This window comes from Schistocerca americana, chromosome 1, assembly GCF_021461395.2.
Source record: "Schistocerca americana isolate TAMUIC-IGC-003095 chromosome 1, iqSchAmer2.1, whole genome shotgun sequence".
Taxonomy (NCBI): domain Eukaryota; kingdom Metazoa; phylum Arthropoda; class Insecta; order Orthoptera; family Acrididae; genus Schistocerca; species Schistocerca americana.
The window spans coordinates 599,995,257-600,018,442 of NC_060119.1; the positions used below are offsets into that span (position 1 = coordinate 599,995,257).

General features: G+C 44.7%; 1 protein-coding gene and 1 pseudogene across 2 annotated transcripts in view; one reads left to right on the forward strand and one right to left on the reverse strand.

Annotated features, from left to right (window-relative positions):
* The window catches only part of LOC124607035 (leucine-rich repeat-containing protein 4-like), a 1,293,164-nt gene that overhangs the window by 628,513 nt on the left and 641,465 nt on the right, over nt 1-23,186 (forward strand). The window lies entirely within an intron of this gene.
* Nucleotides 9,496-9,613, reverse strand: LOC124561402 (annotated as a pseudogene).

Sequence of the window (23,186 nt, forward strand, 5' to 3'; positions counted from 1 at the left end):
CATTATATACGTGGTATTTGCTTCTCACGTTTCATTCCCTCGTTTTCCCATTTTTATTCCAGGAGCACGGCGGCCGATAGCACGATGAGGTTCCGTTGTGGTTTACCTCCCTAAACTGCAAAGAAGCGGTTGTAGAGGATTAATCAGTCTGAACAAACACCCCTTCCTACCTAACTTGGGCCGAGTTCGTACATTCCGCCGTGAGAATGCAGGGGGTCACGCATTCCTCGCGTGATTCATTTGGCGCGCTGGAAATTTCTCATGTTTGTTGGCTCGGAGGAAATTATCGGTCTTAACGGAAAACTCGAGCGCGAATTAACGGTTCCCGTGGCCGGTCGGCGGAAGCAGCGGAGGAGGAGGTGGAGGGAGTAATTAGCGCAGATTTACGTCTGCAATTAGCACGGGACGTGGCGTAGGCCGGGCGCGAGGTTGCGGTCTCCGTCCAGGTCGTGGGCGCGGCGCTCACGCATGTGTGGCGTACCCATGGTAACTGCCGCCCGGGGTACATTTCGACTCTGTGCCCCCGACCCAAACTCCTGACATCTCCTCATTTGTTGTTTAATACTTATCGCTGCTTAGCTTGCTTATTCCTTTTCTCAAATGAACGGTTCTACACTCTGAACTAAAAGACACGAAATGACTTCAAAACAAGCAACAACACGAAGCCCAAAGTCGTACCTGAGCAAAACACGTGGCCTAGAACACGAGAAAATTCTGGTCGTATGTAAAATCGCTAAGCGGGTCTAAGGCTTCCATTCGGTCATTCGTTGACCACTCTGGTGTGGCAGCTAAAGATACCAAAACAAAAGCCAAACTTATAAACTTCGAGTTTAAGCAATCATTTCCGTGTCAGAACCGTACAAACACACCGCGTTTGACCATCGAACAGACCCCCGTTGACGGCCTCTGTGGCCGAGCGGTTCTAGGCGCTTCAGCCTGGAACCCGCAACTACTACGGTCGTAGGTTCGAATGCTGCCTCGGGCATGGATGTGTGTGATGTCCTTAGGTTAGTTAGGTTTACATAGTTCTCAGTTCTAGGGGACTGATGGCCTCAGATGTTAAGTCCAATAGTGCTCAGAGCCATTGGAACCAAGACCCCCGTATGCACGATATCGTAATATGAACACCAGGCGTAGAGAAACATCTGAAAGAGTCGAAAACAAATAAGTCTACAGGTCCGGACTGAATCTCAGTTCGGTTTTACAAAGAGTCCTCTACGGCATTTCCCCCTTACCTGGCTTACATTTATCGCGAATTCCTCGCCCAGAGCAAAGTCTCAAGCGACTGGGAAAAAAGCGCAGGTGACTACTGTATATAGGAATTGTTAAAGAATGTAACCGTAGAATTGCAGACCAGTATCCCTAACATCAATCTGCAGAATCCTTGAACGTATTCTCAGTTCGAATATAATAAATTTTCTTGAGACCGAGAAACTTATGTCCACTAATCAGCATGGTTTTAGAACGCATCGCTCGTGAGAAACTCAACTTGGCATTTTCTCACATGATATGCGGCGAACTTTGGATGAAAGGCAACAGACAGATTCCATATTTCTAGATATTCGTCACTGTTCCCCAGTGCAGACTGTTAACGGACGTACGGACATTTGGAATAGGCTCCCAGATACGTTTGTCTCGAAAACGTCTTACGTAAGAGAACGTAGTATGTTGTCTTCGTCGGCGAGTGTATATCAGTGTCAACGATATGGTCTGGAGTGCCCCAGCGAAACGTGATAGGACCGCCATTGCCGGACGCTGCGAGCAGAAGTCTATGGGTGATTGCTGACGTAGCTATACTGCACGGAAGGCGCCGACGTTCAGAATCTGTAGCGGGATGCAAGGTGGCTTGGACGAAATTTCCAGTTGGTATGATGAATGACAGCTGGCTCTAAATGATGAACAATGTAACTTAATGCGGATAGTAGGAAAAACAAACTCTTAATGTTTGAATACACCATTATTAGTGTCCTGCTTGACACAGTCATGTCCCGTAATTATCTGGGCGTAATGTTGCGAAGCGATATGAAATGGAACGAGAATGTGAAGATTGTGATGGGGAAGGCGAATGGTCGACTTCGGTTTATCGGGAGAACTTTAGGAGAGTGTGGTTCATGTGTAAAGGAGACCGCATGTAGGACGCTAATGCGAGCTATTCTTGAATACTGCTCGATTTTTTGGGATCCGTACCAGGTCTGATTAAAGAAAGACACCGAAGAAATTCAAAGGCAGGCTGCTAATTCTGTTACCGATAGCTTCGCACAACACGCATGTGTTACGGAGATGCTTCCGGAATTCGAATGGGAATCGCTGGAGGGGAGACGACGTTCTTTTAGGGGAACACTATTGAGGAAATTTAGAGAGCGGGCGTTTTAAGCTGTCTGTAGGGCAAATCTCCTGCCACTAATGCACATTTCGCGCAAGGACCACGAAGATAAGTTGCGAGATATTAGGGCTCGTACGGAGGGTCCGCGACACTCGTGGACTGCTCCGCTGGCGAAGGAGAGGAGGAAGAGCACTTCCTGGAGACGAATCGCGGTCCTCCGCCTCTGTGCCACCAACACGGGGGTCGGGGTGCCGATCGATGCTAAGGAGGCACGTCTAATGGCGAGATCACAGCTCTCCAGTTAGCGTGGCGTGAACGAAGCTTCCCAGTTGTTGTGCTTTGAAGACGCTCAACGGTGGGTGTCGAGCTTTACTCAGTTGGAAACAACAGTATTTATAAGCTCACAATGTAGCCGAATCTCCATAGGATATTATAAAGCACGATTACAGAATGTGCTGCCCTTTTACACTACTGGCCATTAAAAGTGCTACACGACGAAGATGAGGTGCTACAGACGCTAAATTTAACCGACGGGAAGACGATGCTGTGATATGCAAATGATTAGCTTTTTAGAGCACTCACACTAGGTTGGCGCCGGTGGCGACACCTGCAACGTGCTGACATGTGGAAAGTTTCCAACCGGTTTCTCACACACAAACAGCAGTTGACCGGCGTTGCCTGGTGAAACGTTGTTGTGATGCCTCGTGTAAGGAGGAGAAATGCGTACCATCACGTTTCCGACTTTCATAAAGGTCGGATTCTAGCCTATCGCGATTGCGGTTTATCGTATCGCGACATTGTTGCTCGCGTTAGTCGAGATGCAATGACTGTTAGCAGAATATGGAGTCGGTGGGTTCAGGAGGGTAATACGGAACGCCGTGCTGGATCCCAACGGCATCGTATCACTAGCAGTCGAGATGACAGGCATCTTATCCGCATGGCTGTAACGGATCGTGCAGCCACGTCTCGATCCCTGACTCAACAGATGGGGGCGTTTGCAAGACAACAACCATCTGCACGAACGGTTCGACGACGTTTGCAGCAGCATGGACTATCAGCTCGGAGACCATGGCTGCGGTTACCCTTGACGCTGCATCACAGACAGGAGCGCCTGCGATGGTGTACTCAACGACGAACCTGGGTGCACGAATGGCAAAACGACATTTTTTCGGTTGAATCCAGGTTCTGTTTACAGCATCATGATGGTCGCATCCGTGTTTGGCGACATCGCGGTGAACGCACATTGGAAGCGTGTATTCGTCATCGCCATACAGGCGTATCACCCGGCGTGATGGTATGGGGTGCCATTGGTTACACGTCTCGGTTACCTCTTGTTCCCATTGACGGTACTTTGAACAGTGGACGTAACATTTCAGATGTGTTAGACCCCTGACTCTACCCTTCATTCGATCCCTGCGAAACCCAACATTTCAGCAGGATAATGCACGACGGCATGTTGCAGGTCCTGTACGGGCCTTTCTGGATACAGAAAATGTTAGACTGCTGCCCTGGCCAGCACATTCTCCAGATCTCTCACCAATATAAATACGTTTTCGTTGGTTTACGGTAAATGCTGTGTCTTTGTGTGTCCTTCGGTTTCCGCGTGAATAACACATGCAGAAACGGAAACTGTTTCTTCTCTTCGATCTCCATCGTAAGCACGATGTTGTGGCACAACCAATTCAGATTTTGCGGAAAGTCGCGTAGATGCTGTTGACATTGTGGCCAGATCGGGACCGTATCTCCACGTATCGGAAATTACTGCGAACAGACCGACAGAGTAACGATGGGCTGACGGTATCATGGAGGCATTAGAAGTAGCAGCGCTTGGGTCAGCAGCCCGCGAACCCTCATGCTTCTTCCGATACGTGAATGATATGTTACCTACCCAACTCGGCAATCTCGACACATGTTTTATTCCAACTGAAACTCGAGTTTTTACTTATCATTTTCTGGGGGCGATGATTACATCTACACATTTTCAGAAAATCATAAATGGGCACAATAACCGTTTCGTCTAACAACAGACCGTCCTCAGGTATAAAGAAACAACGCGTCTCGTAGTTAATGTCGATTTTTTACGTGTGATGATTGTTGTTTGACCGAAACAGAGAGCGTTATTGAAGTGACTTACAGCTGTTGTGCTAAATTTTGACTTTTTACAAAATTAAACTCTGTTTGACGAATTCTAAAGTTGGTGCGGTGTGGTGATGGCATTAGCCACATCGTCTCAGTAATATACGAGGATGTGGTGAGAAGTAATGCCTCCGAATCTTTTTCGGGAAAACACGTAAAAGCTTTTTAAACAATACAAATGTTATTAATCTTCTACATCTTTATTTTTCACGTATAGATGTTTGAAGTCGTTCGGTTCTAAAAGGCTCCGAATTACAGCACGTAACATGGTGAGTGTAATATACACTCCTGGAAATTGAAATAAGAACACCGTGAATTCATTGTCCCAGGAAGGGGAAACTTTATTGACACATTCCCGGGGTCAGATACATCACATGATCACACTGACAGAACCACAGGCACATAGACACAGGCAACATAGCATGCACAATGTCGGCACTAGTACAGTGTATATCCACCTTTCGCAGCAATGCAGGCTGCTATTCTCCCATGGAGACGATCGTAGAGATGCTGGATGTAGTCCTGTGGAACGGCTTGCCATGCCATTTCCACCTGACGCCTCAGTTGGACCAGCGTTCGTGCTGGACGTGCAGACCGCGTGAGACGACGCTTCATCCAGTCCCAAACATGCTCAATGGGGGACAGATCCCGAGATCTTGCTGGCCAGGGTAGTTGACTTACACCTTCTAGAGCACGTTGGGTGGCACGGGATACATGCGGACGTGCATTGTCTTGATGGAACAGCAAGTTCCCTTGCCGGTCTAGGAATGGGAGAACGATGGGTTCGATGACGGTTTGGATGTACCGTGCACTATTCAGTGTCCCCTCGACGATCACCAGTGGTGTACGGCCAGTGTAGGAGATCGCTCCCCACACCATGATGCCGGGTGTTGGCCCTGTGTGCCTCGGTCGTATGCAGTCCTGATTGTGGCGCTCACCTGCACGGCGCCAAACACGCATACGACCATCATTGGCACCAAGGTAGAGGCGACTCTCATCGCTGAAGACGACACGTCTCCATTCGTCCCTCCACTCACGCCTGTCGCGACACCACTGGAGGCGGGCTGCACGATGTTGGGGCGTGAGCGGAAGACGGCCTAACGGTGTGCGGGACCGTAGCCCAGCTTCATGGAGACGGTTGCGAATGGTCCTCGCCGATACCCCAGGAGCAACAGTGTCCCTAATTTGCTGGGAAGTGGCGGTGCGGTCCCCTACGGCACTGCGTAGGATCCTACGGTCTTGGCGTGCATCCGTGCGTCGCTGCGGTCCGGTCCCAGGTCGACGGGCACGTGCACCTTCCGCCGACCACTGGCGACAACATCGATGTACTGTGGAGACCTCACGCCCCACGTGTTGAGCAATTCGGCGGTACGTCCACCCGGCCTCCCGCATGCCCACTATACGCCCCCGCTCAAAGTCCGTCAACTGCACATACTGTTCACGTCCACGCTGTCGCGGCATGCTACCAGTGTTAAAGACTGCGATGGAGCTCCGTATGCCACGGCAAACTGGCTGACACTGACGGCGGCGGTGCACAAATGCTGCGCAGCTAGCGCCATTCGACGGCCAACACCGCGGTTCCTGGTGTGTCCGCTGTGCCGTGCGTGTGATCATTGCTTGTACAGCCCTCTCGCAGTGTCCGGAGCAAGTATGGTGGGTCTGACACACCGGTGTCAATGTGTTCTTTTTTCCATTTCCAGGAGTGTAGTTATGTCGGTGTGACAGAAACAGTGTGGTGTAACAGATTTCTTTCACACATGGAATATCCTCTACAATGGCATGACCCAGTCCACACACGTGCGCTGTCACATTTACGATAATCCGACACCTTGGGCTCACTGTCATCGATCATCCTTCCTACAGTCCCGACTTAGTCCCATCCGATTTTTACAAAAATTGAAACTTCTTTATTTAAATGAGTGAGTCTGTACTTAAATTGCTGAATGACTAAGACCCACAATATCCTAGCGCAACGCAATCTGACTGCTCAAAAAAAATTACAACCTGACTTCAGATAATTAATACAAAAGAATGGCCCTGAAAAAGAAGCAATCCTGACTATAACCTATAATTTTATGACGCACTTACCTCACAAAGATCTTCACTACGCCAACTACTGCAATACAGAGAGCGTCAGTACTGCCAGCTAAATAAAAGAGTCTTACTACTAAAGCCACTAACTACTAATAGGCATGTGGTTAGCAAAGGACAGATTTTGTTGCAAACCAAATAATGTATTTTTTACCTTAATAATGTGACATTCAGTTCAAACACAAATATAAATCGTCATTGACATCTAGTACAAAAAGATATATAATCATGAATAACTTTCAAACTCCAAGTCGGATACTTCCAGATCGTTAACCTACCCTAACACTTCAGACCTCTGCCCTCCATCAATGCTAACTTCTCACATATAGCATCGATCACTGTTGGCTGTTCATCTACAACTGCCCAACAGTACTTCCATCACTGCTGGCGACTAATTTCCAACTGCCCAAGACTACTGGCGATTAACTTCTGCCGGCCGGGGTGGCCGTGCGGTTCTAGGCGCTACAGTCTGGAACCGCGAGACCGCTACGGTCGCAGGTTCGAATCCTGCCTCGGGCATGGATGTGTGTGATGTTCTTAGGTTAGTTAGGTTTAAGTAGTTCTAAGTTCTAGGGGACTGATGACCTCAGAAGTTAAGTCCCAAAGTGCTCAGAGCCATTTCAACCATTTGATTAACTTCTAACAACGAATCATACCACCCTCAGAGCCTCTTACAAAGAAAGCGCAGTCAGAGATCTAATGCAGAGCGCTACACAGCGCTGCCAACACAGAAGCAGCCCCCTTACGAAGTCAGAGAACGCTTTCACTTTGATAGTGACTAGTGGTACAAGCAGAGATGAGATTGTGGCTCCGTCAACAACGTCAGACATTGTACGGTGACGGTATCAACATACTTTTCTCTTGTAGGGAGATTCAGGGCCAGGTGACTACATTAAAAATAAAGATGTAGACATGAGGAATAAAGATGTAGAATGCTAATATTGTCTTTTTATTTAAAACGCTTTTAGGGCTTTCACATAAAAAATTCGGGAGCGTTACTTTTTAGCAATCCGTCCTAATAACTAAAAAAAATCATTAAGAGATTATTCGCATAAGTTTATAAAGACCGCGAACTCAATCCAGGTATTCATTTCTTTTGTTGATAGTATGTTGCCGATATTGATACTGCGTCACTCAAATGTTTTTGGTGCAATTTTTCCATCGGATTCCATCGGCCTTATCTACAGACAGATAGACACGGAAATCACACCCGTCGCACCGGCAGGCTACAGTTGGTTTAATTGAGCACAGTCAGATGACACGTACGTAATTAGATAAAGACAGTGGTCCGGCCCGCGCGACCCTCCGTTCAGTACCGCACGGCAGATGGCGGCGCGCAGATACCGGCGCCGCAGCGCACGCTATCCCCGAGTCGCCCTTTGCGCGGCTGAGCTGCGGTTTTAATCTGGGGGGCGGCGCTCCGGCCGCTTTAATTGGTGAAATAAATACAGGGAGTATCTCTTCATCTGCGCCCTACTCCTACGGCCTAATTGGTATCGCGGCGGGCTCGCAGCCCTTTTAAGCGATCCCGTTGCCAGGTACTGCACCGTGCTCTGACACTTTACAACCCCGTCTCCCTAGTACGAACGTTTTACCTACAGCGTTCATCGTGTGAACAGTTCCCCCTGCCCGTGAGTACCGCATCTGCTGTTACCGAGAGCTTCACTTGTTAATCTCGAGTGCGGTACAACTCGTTATAATTACAGCGACTGATTAAGTGGACTTCATTAGAACTATTACCCGCTGCTGTGTTCGGACATGTCTCTACGACATTAGAGCGAATTTGCTTGTTTCCGTGAGCTGTACTTCCTGTTCTGTGTGTGTTTCTCTTTCTTTCCTTTACGTCTACCAAAAAGTTCGCCTTATCTCAAGCCGCAATCTTTGTAATTCTCCTGTAGCCATAAGAGCTTCCTTTTGTTCTCGTGCCTTCTCTTCTTCTGGAAAGTTGCGACTGCTGCGTCTTAATTCACAGTTTCCTTCCCTTTCCTCCTTCATCCTGTAGGCTGACGACGAAACGAGTGTGAAACTTCTACACAGAGCACCAATAAAAGCTTTAACGGTGGAAGTTTTAGTGCGCCAGAGAGTAGCTGCTTCAATCTTTTTAGTCCAAAGATCAGTCAGCCGCGTTTACTTCTTGTACTATCGTAGATTACTGCAACGGATTTCTCCTTTTTATAGAAAGCATCAGAAATGACGATAAATATTGCTATAGTTTGTTTGTTTCAAAAGTGTGTGAACTCCTAAGGGAGCAAACTGCTGAGGTCATCGGTCCCTAGACTTACACACTATTTAAACTAACGTATGCTAAGAGCAACATACACGCCCAATCCCGAGGGAGGATTCAAACCTGCGGTGGGAGGAGCCGCGAAATACGTGACACGACGTCTCAAACCGCGCGGCCACTCCGCGCGGCTTTGTGTGTGTGTGTGTGTGTGTGTGTGTGTGTGTGTGTGTGTGTGTGTGTTTTGTGTGCAAGCGTGACCGCAGTGACAATTAGTGAGCTGTTATGTTGTAATTCGTGTTTATTTTTTTCATTCATTCTTTAGTACTCTGTAGTAATCTTACCTAACAGCTCTCCTCTATTGTTTCTTGTTTTATACCCTCCAACTCTAACGCCCATTCTACACTGCAGGAGAATTCCATTCCTTTTCCCAGGAGATTTCCTGTCAGAAAACAAGGAAGACAAAAGCCTTTAAGTTAGCAGCCCCAACATCTGATTACTTAGCTGTGGACTGGTAATAAACTAAAAACTCCTCCTGAACAGGCCATGAAGACCCAACGGTACTGACCGACCGCCGTGTCAGGCGTCACTGGATGCAGATATGGAGAGGCATGTGGTCAGTACACCGCTCTCCCAGCCGTATGTCAGTTTCCGAGACCGGAGCCGCTACTTCTCAATCAAGTAGCTCCTCAGTTTGCCTCACAAGGGCTGAGTGCGCCCCACTTGTCACCAGCGCTCGGCAGACCGGATGGTCACCCATCCAAGTGCTAGCCCAGCCCGCCAGTGCTTAACTTCGGTGATCTGACGGGAACCGGTGTTACCACTGCGGCAAGGCCGTTGGCGTGGACTGGTAATACACATTAAAAAAAGAAAGTAGCCTTCCTGAGTAATTTATTTGGCTTAACACATTTTGCGATTTCTGTTATATTTGACATGCAGTTGTGCAGGTGTAAGTAGCGTTTCTTACGGAAGGTAATATGAAACACATTCTAGAATACGTAGCAAGGAGCGTTGAAAATATACACGAAGATAACAACGCAACGCACTTACCCTTTAAGAAACTATCAAATGTTGGGACTATACACATTCACATCAGTATAATTTATTTATCGTACACTGGCGGAAAAAAGAACCCAACATAAAGAAGTTGTTACGTGAGATGAACGGAAGTTGGTAGGCGTGTTTCTACACGTGAAAGATGTGGTCTGTTCAAATTTCAGACCAGTCGCATTAGCGCCCCTACTAAGATGCGGATGTAACGGTCGTGAGCTTTAGCTTCCTTTGGGATGGGATGTGGTGAGTTGAAGTTAGTCAAAGTGCCTTTAAGGCGACAAAGACGCCACTGTCAATAGTTCACTGAGTTTGAACAAGGTCATGCACTGCAGAAAGACTTGGAGGAATGTAACCACTGTACATGATTGCTGGCAGCGGTGCTCACGAGAACGTACGGTCGCCAATAAACCAGTGTCCGGACGCCCACGTGGCACTACCGAGTCCGCAGGTCGTGCTCGTGCGGTAGCGTTCTCGCTTCCCACGCCCGGGTTCGATTCCCGGCGGGGTCAGGGATTTTCTTTGCCTCGTGATGACTGGGTGTTGTGTGCTGTTCTTAGGTTAGTTAGGTTTAAGTAGTTCTAAGTTCTAGGGGACTGATGACCTTAGATGTTAAGTCTCACAGTGCTCAGAGCCTTTTGAACTTTTTTTTTTTTTTTTTTTTTTTTTTTTTTTTTTTTTTTTTTTTTTTTTTTTTTTTTTTGCACTACCGACAGGGAAGTCCATCATGTTTGGCTATCACTGTAGCGCATAGTACTGCGTCCGCAGCAGCAATTGGAGTCGCAGTTGGCACCACAATGGCAGAACACAGCTCCGAGACAGACGCCCTGTAACGTGCGTTGCACTGACCACCGCCATTTGCGACTTCAGTGGTGTCAAGCGAGAGCTCACTGGAGGGCCGAGTGGAGATCTGAAGCCGTTTCTGCTTCGGCGGCAGTGATGCTCGTGTGCTGATTAGGAGTCGGCCAGTTGAGTGCCTGCAACAAACCTGTCTGCAGCCTGGACACACTATACCCACATCCGGAATTATGGTCTGCGGTGCGATTTCGTAGTACAGCGGGAGCAAACTCGTGGTTATCCCGCGCACTTTGATTGCAAATCTGTACGTTTGTCTACTGATTCGACCTGTTGTGTTGCCATTCATGAACACAATTGCAGGGAGTGTTTTCCAACGTATCACAGCTGTATTCCAACATGTCCTACAGAGTGTCGACTTGTCCCCGTGGCCTGCTCGATCACCAGCTCTGTCTCCAACCGAGCACGTATTACACATCATCGGACGACACCAGCGTCAGCCAAAACCAGCGTTATCCTTTCCTGTGCCGACCGACCAAGTGCAACAGGCATGGAACTCTATCCTACAAACTGATATTCTTACCCGTGTGACACAATGCGTTCACGTTTGCATGCTTTCATTCCATATCCGGGCGGTTACACACGTTATTATTGTACCAGCATTTCAAATTTACAATGACTTTTCTCGCTCTTACATCACTATGTAAACTTGCAACGTTAATCACTTAAACAGGTTACCTATGCAAATGTGTTCCCGAAATTTCAGTATTCTACGTTAATTATTTCTTGCTGTTGCTAATTTTTGTTGCCAATGTAAATATGATAGGTGAATACAGTGTAAAGTTAAGCTAAATAGCGGAAAAACCAATGAGATGATGATTGTCATCGATAAAATCACCACAAAAATATTTTCTCTGCTGAGTCAGGGTGGTATTAGATATCTATCACAAGCGGCCAAGTATTCATAAAGTAACTGAATAAGTACATCACATATTTTTGTGGTATTAGTAAGTGCAAGGGAGAACGACGCACTTTGGTTCCAAAATGGTTCAAATGGCTCTGAGCACTATGGGACTTAACTTCTGAGGTCATCAGTCCCCTAGAAGTCAGAACTACTTAAACCTAACGAACCTTAGGACATCACACACATCCATGCCCGAGGCAGCATTCGAACCTGCGACCGTAGCTGTCTCGCGGTTCCAGACTGAAGCGCTTTGAACCGCTCGGCCACACTGGCTGGCTCGCACTTTGGCACAGTTTCCAGTTTATCGCATGCTTTAGTAAAACTTCAATATATTTCCTTATTCCATTTTCAGTTGATGGTATTCAGTTCTTATGTGCTGCAGTCATTTTCCGCAGTTACAAAAATTACGCCAGAAAATAAGTTTTCCATCTGAGAATGAATGTTTCAAGGTACAACACTGTCATCCATGGTAGGTGGACGTAAAAGTAAACATTTTTAGTTTTACAAAATATTTTTAAGGAAACTCGCTACAATATTATATGAAATACGCATGAAAATCCTAGTCTGACGTCTTGTAACGTTATATAATGGTTTCATTGTCATCAAATTGTTATTAGATGGATAATAAAAGTTTTCTAAAACATTTTGCCATAAGAGTACGTGCACTGGGGCAAGAATGCGCAGTGGAGACTTCAATACGCAAGTAAAGAAAACAAGAAAGGCAACAAATAAATATATCAAAAAACAAAATGGAAACACTTTATTTTTTATGAACATAATTGTTTTATAATTAATAATAGCCTTTTATGTATTGCAATATAACAAACTAAAAGTAGGTGAAGAGCAGGGACCGGCCGCTGTGGCTGAGCGGTTCTAGGCACTTCAGTCCGAAACCGCACTGCTGCTACGGTCGCAGGTTCGAATCCTGCCTCGGGCATGGATGTTTGTGATGTTCTTAGGTTAGTTAGGTTTAAGTAGCTCTAAACCGAGCGAGGTGGCGCAGTGGTTAGCACACTGGACTCGCATTCGGGAGGACGACGGTTCAATCCCGTCTCCAGCCATCCTGATTAAGGTTTTCCGTGATTTCCCTAAATCGTTTCAGGCAAATGCCGGGATGGTTCCTTTGAAAGGGCACGGCCGATTTCCTTCCCCATCCTTCCCCAACCCGAGCTTGCGCTCCGTCTCTAATGACCACGTTGTCGACTGGACGTTAAACAACACTAACCTAACCTAACCTAAGTAGTTCTAAGTCTAGGGGACTCATGACCTCAGATGTAAAGTCCCATAGTCCTTAGAGCCATTTTTGAAGAGCAAGGGTCACTGAGCCTGACTTTGCATGTAACTAATAAGGACAATGAAATGTTGATGTTGTTGTTGTTGTTGTTGTTGTTCAGATCTTCAGTCCAGAGACTGGTTTGATGCAGCTCTCCGTGTTACTCTATCCCGTGCAAGCTTCTTCATCTCCAAGTAACTACTGCACCCTACATCCTTCAGAATCTGCCTAGTGTATTCATGTCTTGGCTCCCTCTACGATTTTTACCCTCCGCGCTGCCCTCCAGTACTAAATTTGTGATCCCTCGATGCCTCCAAACATTTCGTAGCAACCGATCCCTTCTTCTAGTCAAGTTGTGCCACAAATTCCTTTTCTCCCCAATTCTATTCAGTACCTCCTCATTAGTTACCTGATGTACCCATCTAATCTTCAGCATTCTTTTGTAGCAATACATTTCGAAAGCTTCTATTCTCTTACTGTCTAAACTATTTATCGTCCATGTTTCAGCTCCATACATGGCTACACTCCATACAAATACTTTTAGAAAAGACTTCCTGACACTTTCTATACTCGATGCTAACAAATTTCTTTTCTCCAGAAACGCACTTCTTGCCATTGCCAGTCTACATTTTATATCCTCTCTAATGACAATGAAATAAGATACATATTACCCTAAAGGAACATTGGAAATGAACAGAGAAAGCCATTTCGAAATTAATAAACTTTAACACGATTAAATAGAAATGGGAAAATTGAAAGAATAGAAGTAATCTATTGAAACTTACATTGTAACGATACTTCTAGTAAATTTGTAAGTGGACAGATATTCTGAAAAACTAACGCTATTGACAAACCTTCCAGAGAATTTATAAATTGGTTTTGGTAGTTTCTTTTTAATGTCTTTCCGGGAGACGCTTGAAAAAGACTCAATGGCAGTCACTATAGAAAGAATAAACCACTTCAAATAGGTAAAGTAGAATCGTAAAAATATGTAGCATTTTACTCAGCATAAAATTCTGTACCTGAAGAACTAGCCGTATAGTCCAAATTGCTTTTCTATGGTATACAGACTCGAATGAGCGCTAAATATTTATAAATTCTGCACAAAACACAACCTCTTGTCTTACAATTACCAAAAACTCTAGACATTGGCGGAATCTGCTTATGGTTGTCTCTAGTGCGCGTTTCTTCATGTGATTCTAAAATCAGTCAGTAGACTGAAAGTATCGATCAAAAAACATCGCGTGTTTCTAGGTATGCTGTCCTCTAGGTTCAACACTTCGTCTGTTCTAATACAACCACTACATTTACTGCTTGTTCCTTCTTTAAATAACTGGGGAGTTTACGTTATGCTTAACAGTAAGATCTCTTCAAAGATTAGCACAGCCATATTAAACTGCTATGAGATTATTCTTATTGGCGGAGCCAACACTTCGCAGGACTCAGTGTTATTTCTCGCACTTCGATTCTACAGCCGTCGGAGGTGCGGCACCGAAATGTACAGGATCGCATGTATGACACTCCCCGTCCAGAAACGTGCTTCCTTCTCCCTTCTCCCCTCTCCCCCCCCCCCCCCCCCCTCCACCCTCTCCTGCCCATCCTCGTATAGAAACGTGCACGTGCACCATAGTTTCAGCTACATGTCATTTGCTTGCGTTGAGGATTTGAACCATACCGAACATGAAAAGTTCCATCTGCATATAGACGCATACCTGGTGATACGAAGAGGTTAACCAAATTTGAATGAATCAGTCGGCTTCTGTTAACGATGGTTCATCTGGTACATCGAAGAGCGCGTATCTTGAGTTTCTTATGATTGCCGTGCCCATTCAGGTAAAAAGAGGTTAATTCTCTTTCCCAATTACTCAAGCCACGAGCAGTGAAACTACGAAAATGCAAATAACAGATATCACACTTACGCTAAACTCAGCACATGTCTGCAGAAATATCATGGCACATAAAAGTGCCAACGACTAATGGACAAATGTTCATAACGCCCGGATCTCATAAAAGGGAAGGCAAAGTGGATAGCAGGAATAAATTACCGGATCTGAGTATCTGATAGTACTGCTCCAGACAGTAATGGAGGGCCCATTTAGATATGAAAGCACACGATGTGGAAATGTTTAGTGCTGAAATTACAAGCGCATTTGCGTGTACTTACGGATTTTTTTAACCTGTATTTCCTGCTGGCGCTTTTGCACATGTGCCACGGACAATGTGCTACGTTTGAAATTTCATATTCTCAGTACATAAATATAGAGAGCGAAATAAAGAAAAATGGACACGTGTTTCTGTGTGTCACATTTTATATCCTTATATCGTTCCAAAGGGCGTTGCTCTCACATTTCAATTCGTGTTAGTTTCAAAGAAATTCTTCCTACAAATTGTTTCAGTCTTAATGATTGTATATGTACATTTTCATACATCGTCCGTGCTTTTAGAACTTAATGCAGGGTGTTTCCGCAAGTGCGTGCAAAAGTGTAACAGGACATAGAGAATGTCTAGCGCGTTGTCTAATATTACTGTTTTCCAGCTTATTTACAACTAACATGGATACTAGTTTAAATGTACTGTGCTGCTTATTTACGTGTGCATTCTTTATTTCCTGCAAGGAAATAAGGAGGACGGGCCTGATTACTAGGAAGTCATGATGCACGTTTTGTTTACTTTACTTGGTGGGTCTGTTGTATCGTATTTACGTTGTCCCATGACAGAACGTGCTGTGAATTAACGAGAGACCCATTTATTACTCAGCGCTATTCAGAGACGTACAGTACAATGCGATGGAGGAGTACCGGTACAGTTTCTCAGAACTCACTGACATGCACCATGTGTATGGGGAAGTTGCTGAAAGGCTTCTCAGAAAATGATTTTCTAACAGGCGTCATCCGTCAAGACGAGCGTTTATTTCTGTCGATCGACGAATGCGGGAGACTGGTTCTTTGGAAAGAAGAAACCAGGGACACGCCAGGGGTATTCGTCAGGGTGCGTTAGAATCTTGTTCGCCGATGTCATGCTTGTATTGAAGTTGATGGCCGTCAGTTTAAGCACATTTTGTAAGATACAGAACAAATGGTACGTTCATTGTATCAGTGATGGTATTTGCTGTTAACTGTAACTATTGTAAATAAAAAATACGCAGTAATGTAATTTTATTCCTATTACCTCCTTAAGCTGGCTTCTCCGACCCCAAGATACCTACCTCAAATTGTTTGGTAGAGCATCCTCTACATTCTGTTAAATTTTTGTATGCTCGCTCTTACGGAAACAGCTTGTACACAGTGCTACAACAATGATAGAAATAAAGTTTTTGAAAACTCCCCATCGTACAAAAAATGTTTTAGATGAAAAGTTAATATTAGTAAAGGGGACATCTGTGCTACAACTTGTCACCTCCTGACCAATCTTCCTGCCTGAGCGGGACCAACTTTGTATTTTCAAACCGGAATTCCCCGTTTTTATGGCATTTTAGGATTCCACGCCAAAATATATACACAGTTTAGTGAAACCATTGTTTTTCTTTCGTGGTACATGGCGCTGCAATCAACAAGTATCAAGTGTGCCTGTTTTTACAATTAAGAACAGACGCATTTGATTTTACATTTCATTTACGATGTAAGTGTAAACCTTTACGATCTATCGGTTAATATTTATGTTTGAAATTGACTTTATTGTTGCAAGTTTGATTGTACAGCACAATATAGTTACGTTTAGCCGGCCGCTGTGGCCGAGCGGTTCTAGGCGCTTCAGTCCGGAACCATGCTGCTGCTACGGTCACAGGTTCTAATCCTGCTTCGGGCATGGATGTGTGTGATGTCCTTATGTTAGTTAGGTTTAAGTAGTGCTAAGTCTAGGGGACTGATGACCTCATATGCTAAAGTCCCATAGTGCTCAGAGCCATTTGATCCCTTTTGTTACGTTTAGTGTGATCCAGGAACAACAACGTGAATGTAATCGTTTTCAGTTCCCATCGGGATGCGTGATATCGGTGAGACCCCTTGCCTCTTACAATTGCAGTGCTTGACTCGGTCAGTATATCACTTGGTGGACATGGTTGTCGTGGTCAGTATATCACTTGGTGGACATGGTTGTCGTGTGTGTTTCGCTTTTACGCGCGTAGCGGTCAGCGCAAGAGTTACTGCGGTTTGATGGAAACACACACCGAAATCGTTGACCCTGATGGCGAGTTTCGAGGGCAGCCTTCGAAATGAGGCATTTCGATGGTTTGGGGGCTCATTACAATCAACGCCGTAGGTAACAGAGGGTTACGTTACAATACAAGGAGCTTATTTGGTAGAAATGACAATGTCTAGCCATATTATTTGTACTGTAAAATCACATTTGCAACGCTCAAGTAACGTTCGAACATCAGCCTGAATCGTTCGAACACAAAGGTGTACATTTATGTCGCAAATGAAATGTAGAATGAAGTGTGTCGGTTCTTCATTGTAAAAACAGGCACGCTTGATGGGTCAAAAAATGGTTCAAATGGCTCTGAGCACTATGGGACTTAACATCTGAGGTCATTAGCCCCCTAGAACTTAGAATTACTTAAACCTAACTAACCTAAGAACATCACACACATCCATGCCCCAGGCAGGATTCGAACCTGCGACCGTAGCGGTCACGCGGTTCCAGACCTGAGCTTGATATTTGTCATTTACAGCGCCCTCTACTAGAAATAGAAAAGAATCATTTCAGTAAATCGTACGTAGTTTTGGCTTAGAATCCTAAAATGCAATAAAAATGGGGGTGTTCCCCGTCTCAAAATGTGAAGCCGACCCCACCCACGCAGGAGAGATGAACAGAAAGTGGCCAGTTGTAGCACAGTATTACTAATATTAACATTCCACCTAGAACATTCTTTTTCGTTCGATGCAGCGTTTTCCAGATACTGAATTGCCTCAAGATGGAACAAACATCATATCAATTTAACGTCTTGCGGGAGCATATATATGCTACCGCAAGTCGTTAAATTGTCTACTGACGAAGTTAGGTATAATTACGTGTAGTGGTTGATAACTTTTCCCACGTCATTAACATAAACGGGTAAGACGTAGAGAGTGACATTTGTATCATGCTGGTTGAGTCTCTGGTCGCCGTATAATCGTTTCACACCTGTAGTATTCTTCTTTGTGATACGATGCTTTTATGAGTACTAAATTATTAACTTTATTACCAACAAAACTCGAGACTTATACAACTAAAACTTCACAATTCATTTTAACTGTTTCGAAAAACTTTAAAATAATTCTATTTAAGAGACTTTTATTGCTTTTCCCGAGGGCACAACTCGCAAATTTTATTATCCCGCAAGCGGAGGAAGGAGTTTTCTTTTCAGTCGGCTTTAGTTGTAATCAGTGATGGGAAAGGAAAGGAAGTTGACATAGGGGTGTCCTATAGTAAGTGAAGAGAAAGAAATAATGAATCGAGGACTAAACGAAACGACCAGCTAATCGAGCAATATCGTATCGCGACAACGTTATAGCCATTTTAAATCGGCTACAGCACCGCTGTAGTACCTGTCCATATTATTTCTTAACGATTACTTGGAATGCACAGTATCCAGTAATATGATGAATTTCTTGAGAATAAGACAATGTGGAATTTATTCCTAACCGCTTGTATAAGATCGCGGAAATTATCATAATTGGGTGATATCGATAAATGAATTGAATATCTCGGAGGTAGCCTAAAGTAATGTCTCTCACGTAGGATAGCAATCTTCTAAGGGTGGCATTATTCAAGTAGACTATCGATTTACGGTTGAAGTAATTGTTGAAAATTGTGCTTGCATGGTCTGTTACATTATTCGTGTCAGGAGAACCAAGAAACAGGCTCAATACGGACACCAAGATAATTAAAGCATCGTAAGAAAGGAACTAAAATTCGGTTCCGCGTTGAATTACTTTCTAAACAACCTTTGCGTACGGTGTCTAGGTTGCTGTATTAGGGAGATGCGAAGCAGCAAACTGAAGCACCTTGTCTCTACAAACTAGAAAAAAAATTCTGACCAAATCATTACCAAATGTTGACGTCATTCTGGCTTGTTCATTTCTATGTGATTACTCTGTGTAGGGGCAACGTGCTGCCGATAGTCATGATGTAATAGTGAAGGAAAATGAAAATAAGCCTACAATTTTTTTTTTGTATGTGTAATCGTATCCTGTTACAATACTTGATTACATAAAGTGCAACCTTTGTGCAAAACTATGATATGCAGTTATCTTACGCGGCGTTTGCTATCCGAATCTCAACAACGTTTCTTTTTGCCTCATAGAGTTAGTTCGGAATTTTATATGTGTCAGATTTTAGAATAGAAACCGCTTTAGACCTTTTTGTCGGATTAAAAGCAAGAAAATAGTGCTGGTGTTACATATTAGTAGAAGGAAAGACGGCTTCAAACGCATCAGTGGATGACCGTACTGATAGATTCGTTTAAAATCGCTATTAAAAATTTCGCGAATCATTTCTCTACGTACTGAACAATCCTGTACGAACGGACAACTGTATGCAGACGAAGATCACAAATATAGAAGTTAGTGTAATGTTCCTGTAAAAGCGATTTTCTAATGTACACATATTTTCGTATGTGTATAAGCTGCAGGTAATAAACTGCGGTCAGAATGTTAAATCAAACACCTTTCAGCCGTCTAAATTTCCTAATTGTTTTGTAATTTGGCTACCAGTTTCGGCGATATATTACGCCATCTTCATGCCCCCTGGCCGACGAGTAGGAAGGTTCCCACCTCTAATCCAGTCAAATTAGGTGCAGCATTCAGTGACTGTTATCCATAGATTTTTGAGACAGCGATCACTTAAACATCACCTACTCCTATTTTGACTGGACCAGAGGTGGGAATCTTCCCACACTTCGGTCGGGGTGCCTGAAGACGGTGTAATATATCGCCGAAACAGATACCCCAATAAAACAACAATTTGAAAATTTAGACGGCTTACATTCTGTAATGAACAGTCGAGGTCCCGCTATCAGCTGTGAAAATATGGACACAGAGAAAATTACAATCACTTCCAGTTGGAAATATTTACATTACAGTTTTTTTCGAGCGTCTCCAGTCGTATTGATCAGTAGTTATTGTAAAATAAAACGTCCACGTCTCTTCTACCCGCTGGACAGCTTTCGGAGATCACACAGGGGGGTTATGTTACGTTATGTTAACCGGGGACCTAGAAACGACGGAGAGGCTCCGTCCCCGCCACAGCCGCAGTGGTCCGCAACCCCATGACGACCACCGCAGTCCATTTCACCCCTTCGCCGCCCCACACCGAAGCCAGTGTTATTGTGCAGTTCGGCTCCCGGTGGACCCCCCGCCCCCAGGGAACGTCTCACACCAGACGAGTGTAACCCCTATGTTTGCGTGGTAGAGTAATGGTGGTGTACGCGTACGTGGAGAACTTGTTTGCGCAGCAATCGCCGACATAGTGTAGCTGAGGCGGAATAAGGGGAACCAGCCCGCATTGGCCGAGGCAGATGGAAAACCGCCTAAAAACCATCCACAGACTGGCCGGTTTACCGGACCTCGACACAAATCCGCCGGGCGGATTCGTGCCGGGTACCGGCGCTCCTTCCCGCCCGGAAAGCCGTGCGTTGGACCGCACGCCCAACGGGGCGAGAACACAGAGGTGTTAGTGGACCCTTCCTAGACCTTTTCGGGGTGCAGATATCACTGACCGCAGTTTACAGGATACTATACTACATCGTCTGCAGCCCTGTGAAGCGACGAGTGTGCTCTTTCCAGGAACCGAATAATATTTTTGCCGGATGAGCTTATTACTTCCATACAGGCATGGAAAGGTACTTCATCGATCAAATATTTGTAATTGTCTGACAATTCCTACTCTGTCCTGAACTGATGTAGCTGTCTGCCACTTATGCCCCGAGCCACCACAAGCGTTTTGCCGATAGGGAGTCAAGCGTGAGTCAAGCGATAGGCAGCGCGATAACCTCGTTCCAACGACACGACGGCGGCGTTTCAAAACAGCGGTGATGTATCCCCTATCTCGCTGTCGCCGCGCGCAGCACTTTCTCCCCGTCTTGCAACGCCACGCGGCTAAAAAATGGTCGCCGGGGCCATTACTCATAACCGTCCGTTCGCACAACTGCCCGTACTCCCTGCTCTGCTTTATTTTTTCCTTTATTTTTTATAGGCTGCCAGTAATTTCATTTCCTGGTTGGCACAAAGATTTTTACTGCTCTGTCCACTGTCTGGGACGCTCCATCACCGGACTGCAATACTGGTATTTCGTCTTTCATTCTCCTACATCAGTCTCGTCTGATTCACGGTGTTACGTAGGACGATCAGCATTGCTTTAATGGCATAATTTAGAGGAGATGTTTCGCATCTTTCACTGCGCACGTTTTAAAGCGAATAGGAGATCTGCATTTGCGATACTCAAAGGCCCTTCCTGTACTCCTGTATTTATATATATTGAATTTTCTCATTTTCAGAGTGCTGAAGGAACGATCTAATTTACTTGCCATAAAACATTCAACAGCCTAGATCACATAAAACATTTCTTTATTTAAGACAGTTGTTTACTGTAGACTTTGCTGTCGTCTTCAGGTGTTCAAAATCTTTTTGCTGTGAAACGTGTTCATTTTGCTGCTACAGTGTACTGTGCTTTTGTGATGTAAGAAGCATCTGTGAGCGATATACTTTTGCAAAAGGTTCTTTATGTTTTTTTTAAATATTTTAGTGACGTCAAAAGTTTTATAATGTGCTAATTTTTTATCCACATGACAACTTGGCGTGAGGTTCAAAGTAAAATGAACATGTTTCACAACAAAAAGGTTTTTGAGAACTGAAGATGACAGGAAAGTTTGTCGAAACCGGTTGTCTTAAATAAAGAAATATTTTATGCGATGTAGGCTGTTGAATGTTTTTAGTATTTTATGTCTGCCCCACATCTCCTCCAAAACCACTGGATCGATTTCAACCAAACTTGATACACATATCACTTACTGTCTGAAAAGAAACATCTACCTATCACAAGGGTAGGAGTGGAGGCGAAAAAGGAGTGTATCCGATGACGCCTAACAGACATTTTTCATCCAGTATTTGATAATGAGAGGACTTGCAACACACTTGACAGATAATTTTAAACCTTTATAGAACTTTTTTCGCTGAAAATTTCCGCATAATGACGAAAGAGAAAAGTTTCTCTTGTACATTATCGCCGTTCATGAAGTAAAACTGCGGCATCAGGCATGTTTTAATTTATTACTTCGTTGCTACTAACTGTATTTGCAACATATTTCACAGACTGTCCCCACAACTACCTACACATTGTACCTACAAATTTATGTGATTCTCTGTCATACAATTCAGGAGAAATGGCGTTGCCGGCCGGTGTGGCCGTGCGGTTCTCGGCGCTATAGTCAGGAACCGCGTGACCGCTACGGTCACAGGTTCGAATCCTGCCTCGGGCATGGATATGTGTGATGTCCTAAGGTTAGTTAGGTTTACGTAGTTCTAACTTCGAAGGGACTGATGACCGCAGATGTTAAGTCCCATAGTGCTCAGAGCCATTTTTTGAGAAATGGCGCCATAAAGACTGAACTGTGTGAACACGAAATTACAGGGCAAAATTCGCTAGAGATACAAGTGAAATATGTGTAAAATAAGTTAAATATGTATGAGTAATCTGTGACATTAGCGTATGCTGGAAAAACCAGCGGATAAAAAACTCCTCTTAAATCCCTGGATCGACTTCAGCCAGACTTGGTACCTATGTGACTAACTACCTGGAAAGAAATTATATGCGGTAAGAAGCACCAGCCTCATTCTGGAGTGGGGGATGATGGACGGAGAAGAATGGGTGAGGTGAAGAGGGAGAGACAGAGAAGAGATGGACTAATAGAAGTGGAATACATACATACCTTATAAACTCTGGATACTCAGCTAGAACTATTGTAAAAGTGAATGTTGTAATCTCTACGACAATAGTAATGCGGGCATTATTCGAGGGCTCGTTACACACCCTCAATTATTTCCTGGGAAAAAAATTACCTACGACCCAAAAATTTAGTGATACGTCTTGTTCCTTCTCCACACATTCACTCTCCAGTGCAACACTTTACCCAGTGATTGATGAGCTAGCGGACACCTTCACTGTAGGAGTTTGTATTTTGGCTGTTTGCAGGAAATGTGTACGTCGTAAATCACGCGTGTTGGAAACTGGTGGCCCGCAGGCCGCTTCTGGCTCGCGATTGGTACCAGTCTGGTTCAAAATGGCTCTGAGCACTAGGTCATTAGTCCCCTAGAACTTAGAACTAGTTAAACCTAAGGACATCACAAACATCCATGCC